This window comes from Hakea prostrata, chromosome 7 (assembly GCF_041222555.1).
Source record: "Hakea prostrata isolate BN-2017 chromosome 7, UWA_Hpros_2, whole genome shotgun sequence".
In the NCBI taxonomy this organism is placed as follows: domain Eukaryota; kingdom Viridiplantae; phylum Streptophyta; class Magnoliopsida; order Proteales; family Proteaceae; genus Hakea; species Hakea prostrata.
The window spans coordinates 32,625,472-32,631,910 of record NC_142606.1 but is presented as its reverse complement, the minus strand read 5'-3'; the positions used below and the strand labels follow the sequence as shown (position 1 = coordinate 32,631,910).

At 37.5% G+C, this 6,439-nt stretch overlaps 1 non-coding gene across 1 annotated transcript; it reads left to right on the top strand.

The window, feature by feature from the left end:
- Window positions 1-3,981: 3,981 nt before the first annotated feature.
- LOC149010904 (small nucleolar RNA R71) lies at window positions 3,982-4,088 on the top strand. Its single transcript, XR_016174852.1, has one exon. It is a non-coding gene; the product is annotated as a small nucleolar RNA R71 (small nucleolar RNA).
- The last annotated feature ends 2,351 nt before the right edge of the window (window positions 4,089-6,439 follow it).

Genomic DNA, 6,439 nt, shown 5'->3' with positions numbered 1-6,439 from the left:
TCCGTTGAGCAATAGACTTCTACTAGTTTGGGCTAGTAGAGGACTCCTGAGATAACCTTTAGGTTATGCGATGATTATCCCTTCAATAATGATTATCCGCAGCCGTCAATTCGAGTCCGCCATCATTAGGGTGATTACCCTAATCCATAAGTAGGATTAGGGCACGCTTGCAGCCGAATAAGCTTTCTTCTCCAGCAAGCCATCTTCCGGATCCTGTTCGCTCGGGAACGAGTCGAATCTCTCAGTCTCGACCGGGGTCGAGGGTCGGACCCGGTATGAACCCGGTCCGATCATAATCTCTCCATATCAGAATTTAACAAAACTAAATTTAAACTAAATCTATTAACTAATGTAAAACGTTAACTATGAATATGTGAAGATCTTTGGGATTTTGAATCCCCAATGCTTTTCCCTAATCGATATAACTCTACACTTCAAAGTAAATTAGGGATGGTCTTCCTAGATATGCCCTATCTTCGCAAGACTATCGTCCTTCGCGGAAGCTTGGCACGCTTAGTTCGCTAAGTTATAGAACATCTTTGGCCAAACTCAAACACAATCAACTAGAAGATATAGAACAATCAACTTAATGAAATAAGCATGGTTCATCTACATCCCAAAGCAAAGGAAATAGCTACTCATTATTACAAAGTTCATAAGAAAAATAAAGATGAAACATAGGGAGAGAGAGAGAGAGATGTGGTCTTCTTCTTCAGCAATGAGAGAGATGAGAGCCGCATTCGCCGTCCTCCTTTCTGTGGTTGTCTTCTCTTTTATGTCTCCCGCACACAATGAATTCCCTCTCTTTACCCGAAGATTAGACATTTATTCTTTCGGAATTTGGAAAAACTCAAAACTAGAAAGTTGTAGATATTTTCAATATCGTTCCATAGAATCTTGAATCATTGAAATCCAAGGTCATACGAGAGAGATATGCCCAAAATACTGAAGGTATGTCTGTTTACCCGATTTTCAGATTTATTACCAATTTTGTTCCTTAGACCTCCACCTATTTCCAATTTGGCTAAGATCTCACTTTTCATGAGTTCTTGAGCAGCAAGATTGAATGTCATGATTTAAAATCCACCAATATCTAATATATTTGCCAACTTTACTCCATATTATCTCTAATATCCAAAATCTCCTTATTCTTGAAAAATACACAAAAATACTCAATTAGATCTCTTTAATTAAATAAGTATGGGGAATTAAATCAAATAAATAATGGTAAATGCATGCTTATCAAATACCCCCACACTTGAGTGTTTGCTAGTCCTCGAGCAAAACAAAAAAAAATAAAACTAATACAGAAAATAAAGAAAGAAAAACCTAACTCACTTTCGTAGGAATCACGGTTGCACTTAGCATGTGCAACAAGCCTTTAAACCCCTAGGTTACCCTAGAGGACGAGTTGTGTCTCGTGAGTGTTTGCAGAGAATATACACACAAAATTCTTAAGTGCTCTTCTAATTATTCTGGCAGGAGTAAGAGTAGAAAGATAGATTCCAAGACAAAGACACTCCACTAAAGATTAAAGGGAATATAGGCACCCCCACACTTAAGCTCTTACACCCTCTCTTGAGTCTAGCTCTAGGCAAACAATTCAATCGAGAAGTCTCTTCTTATCTTCAGTCTACCAGTTCACCCTCAGATAAGACTAAACTATGTACCAAATAATACCAAGAACTCAAGATCTAAGCAATATTGACCTTCTTAGACATTTCACCTTTATAAGCACATTAATTCACTTCTTTCTTTAATGGTCACAGTTCTAGTCCGTGCAATGTCTTGCCTCTTAAGCTTTCTAGATGGCCTATGTAACGAGTGTTGGGTCAGCCGCTCTCAAGCCAGATGGCTTTAAGGGACTAGGTGTAGAATACCCCTCGAACTTACTCACTCAAGCCAACTAGGCTACAGGCCAAGACTGGACCAAAGACACCCCAACTGTTTGATGCGAAGCACGATGTTGGTGACACCGAGACCCGGTTACTAAGAAGGAGGTCTAACCTTTAAACTTCAGCATTTTTTTTTTCTTTTTCTTTTTTCACATTATACTTCAATTTACTTCACATTTAATAGTCTAAAATCGGTCTCAACTTGTCACCATAAGCACAAGGCAATACAAGATAACTAGATGGTCAAACCTTTTGGACTACCTGGAATTCCTATTTTCCGATTCAACCTCGGTCTCAAAATGTGAAACCCATTACTATTCTCTCAAGAGGGTGTTAATTACATTAGATGGGATTTCTAAAACACTTAAACTCTCATTTTGTATCTAAGCAAGGAATTAAACATTTATCTTACCAAAGCCAGAAAAAATTGAGCACTTTTTATCTTTGTGACAATGCTCTACCAACTATCAACAAGTCTTACTTGAGTTGACACCCCCCCACACTTAAATTATGCAATGACCTCAGTGCATGCAAAAAAATAATAGAAGCAAATAGAGGAAAGAGTGTACCCGATGTTTGAAATCATGATAGAGCACGCAACAGTAAAACCTAACAACAAACAAAGAAAATAAAGGAAAAAAACAAGAAATAATATCTAAACATATGGGTTGCCTCCCATAAAGCGCTAAGTTTAGAGTCTTCAGCCAGACTCAGTAAGAAGCAGCCAATGGAGGTGGAGGCTCAATTCTAAATGTGAATGATGGCTGCTCCAAAGAAATGGAAGAGTCCAATAATGTGTTGACTTCCTCAATATTTAGGTTATATTCCCCAAATGGCAAGTAATGTTGTAGGGGATCATCAATAAGAATGTTTAGAATATAATCAACCACTACCTCATCAATAAAGTTAATCGCAAAGCACTCTTCATCTCTATTTGGGCTTAAAGATACATTCTTTATAGAATCTGGAATTGAGGACTCAAGAGCTTCAGGGAAGGGGGCTTTGGGAGTGTAAGATTCAGGAATAGGACCCTCTACAATCGGAATGTGCAACCCCTTACAAGGAAATTGATGGGAAATACTCACAAGTGGTGTTTCTTTACTAGGCTTGTGTGCATCATTGCCAGTCTCATGGGTCAAATCAACCTCTTCTCGACTCTGAAGATCAATGGGCAATGGCTTAGGAGTAGGCAAAGGTGCATAATATTCCTTCCCACTGCGTATCACAACCGAGACTGCTTGGACTTGTTCTTTCCTAGACCCAATTTGATGATTAGGGTTACATATTGGTTGACTAGGTAACTGACCAACCTCCCTCCTACTGATGGCATCAGCTAGTTGTCCAAGTTGAGTTTCCAATTTGTTAATGGACTGAGAATGAGAATGCAACAATTGAGTGTTTTGCTCTAATCCACTAAGTGTTTTTAGTACCTTATCCTCAAATGATGAATTATGTGAGGGTTGTGAAGATGATGGTTGCTCATTCCTATAGGCATTTTGGTGCATATTAAATGGAGATGGCCTATAAGGTATTTGATTAGAGGGATTGGGCATTGAGTTTCGCCATGAAAAATTGGGGTGGTTTCGCCATCCTGGGTTGTAGGCATTGGAATATGGATCATTACCCAATTTAGAGACTCCTTGGGCCAAATGTGCATGCTCCTTAACAAACTCAGGGTATTGTGTAGCCAAATAGCGATCAAGTGACATGATGGGATAGGCTAGAACATAAAGCACATGCTTCAATCTGATTAGGTGGAGAAGAACTTGTAGGAAGTGGAGATGGGGTTTGTTGTCCTAATGACAAGAGATAATCCAATTTCTTAGATAACAAGTCAACCTTAGCACTCATTTCAACGGTAGGATTGATCTCATAGAGACCGCTCCTCTTTGGTTGCCCAATGGATAGAATCTCAGTCCTAGCTGCTGAAGCATGGTGTTGGGAGTTTTCACTAAGGGTCTCAAAAAGTTCCCATGCTTCATTCTCATTCTTGTGCATGAAAGTCCCACCACAAGAAGAATCAATCATTTGCCTATGTCGGTCTCTAAAGCCATCATAAAAGCATTGAACCAATTGCCATTTAGGAATAGCATGATGGGGGCACTTTCTAAGCAATTCTTTTAATCTTTCCCAGGCCTCATGAAATTGTTCTCCTTCTTGTTGGGAGAAACTCGTTATCGCTCTCCTAATGCTATTGGTATGGCCAATGGGGAAGAACTTTTTAAGAAACTCCTGTTGCATTTCTGCCCAATTATAAATTTTAACATTGTCCAAAAACTGAAGCCAATGCTTAGCTTTATCTTTAAGGGAGAATGGGAAAAGAAGTAACCTTAAAGCATCAACTGAGAGGTTTTGAATTTTAACCGTGGAAGACACCTCTAAAAACTCATCTAAGTGCTTATAAGGCTCTTCATTGGCATGTCCATAAAAAGATGGTAGCATTTGAATCACACTAGATTTGATCTCATATTGAGCTGCCTCTATGTGAGGCAACTTAATACAAGAAACCGGAGTATATATCGTAGGAATGAAATGCTCACTCAAGGGCCTCATTGGATGCTCATAGTTTGCCATGGTTCTTTGCCTTCTAAGGTTGGCCAAAGTCTCTTCTAACTCTAAGTCAAGTGGAGTGAACTCAGGGTTTAGGGACCGACGACCATGCATGCACACAGAAGAATAAAAAAAAGAATAAGCTAAATAAGGAAAATTAAAAGAAAATAACTATAGCAAAAGGGAGAGTTTAGGACGTACCTGAAGCGCAATCCACGTGATCTTTCGAACAAAAGTTACACATGTGGGATCTGAGGGATGGGGATTTTTAAAAATTAATCTAAACAACCCAATCTAATGCAAATATTACAATTGAAAAGTCTTAAATACAATTATATCTAAGAAAGAAAAGATAACAACCTAAACTAATTATCGAATCGCTACTTTTGCAGTTACCTACAAAACAAAAGAAAAAGAGATTAGTTAAATAAGAAAAGAAAAAAAAAAAAAAAATTAAAAACACTAAAATTACTCTAAAAATTATGCCTAATTGACAAAAATCAATCCTAGCAACCATGCTTTGGTTCCCCGGCAACGACGCCAAAATTTGATCGTGTCGCTAACCAATCAAAAATAAAATCCTATACTAATCTAGCAAGCAGAAAGTACGGGGTCGAACTATGGGGAACTAAAAGGCTAAGTTACTAAGATTGAATTTAACAAAATTAAATTTAAACTAAATCTATTAACTGATGTAAAACGTTAACTGTGAATATGTGAAGATCTTTGGGATTTCGAATCCCCAATGCTTTTCCCTAATCGATATAACTCTACACTTCAAAGTAAATTAGGGATGGTCTTCCTAGATATGCCCTATCTTCGCAAGACTATCGTCCTTCGCGGAAGCTTGGCACGCTTAGTTCGCTGAGTTATAGAACATCTTTGGCCAAACTCAAACACAATCAACTAGAAGATATAGAACAATCAACTTAATGAAATAAGCATGGTTCATCTACATCCCAAAGCAAAGGAAATAGCTACTCATTATTACAAAGTTCATAAGAAAAATAAAGATGAAACATATAGAGAGAGAGAGAGATGTGGTCTTCTTCTTTAGCAATGAGAGAGATGAGAGCCGCATTCGCCGTCCTCCTTTCTGTGGTTGTCTTCTCTTTTATGTCTCCCGCACACAATGAATCCCCTCTCTTTACCCGTAGATTAGACCTTTATTCTTTCGGAATTTGGAAAATCTCAAAACTGGAAAGTTGTAGATATTTTCAATATCGTTCCATAGCATCTTAAATCATCGAAATCTAAGCTCATACGAGAGAGATATTCCCAAAATACTGAAGGTATGTCTGTTTACCCGATTTTCAGATTTATTACCAATTTTGTCCCTTAGACCTCCACCTATTTCCAATTTGGCTAAGATCTCACTTTTCATGATTTCTTGAGCAGCAAGATTGAATGCCATGATTTAAAATCCACCAATATCTAATATATTTGCCAACTTTACTCCATATTATCTCTAATATCCAAAATCTCCTTATTCCTGAAAAATACACAAAAATACTCAATTAGATCTCTTTAATTAAATAAGTATGGGGAATTAAATCAAATAAATAATGGTAAATGCATGCTTATCAGTATCCTGGAATTTTAGTGACTCTAGGTATCTTTCCTAGATGTTGAATTGGATTCTAGGAATGAAGACCTCTCTCATCTTTATAAAGTAATGCTCAAAAAGCGAGACTTGGTGTTAATGCTAAGCAGTGAATAATATTTTGACTTGCTCAAAAAATGAAATTTCATTTGATGTTAATCAACAGATAAATGTTCTAATTGGGTAGAATCATTCAGGTGCTAGTCGACCAGAGTTATTGTTTTGGTTTGAAAATAATCATTCCAGTGCTCTTACCATCTTAAAAAGACTCGCTTAACAAGTGAAGTTTGCATCCATGCTAAACAACAGGTAGAGGATTTTCTCAAAAGACAAAATTTGAATTGATGCTAAATGGCGAATCAAAGATTTGCTTAGCAAGCAAAATATTTGC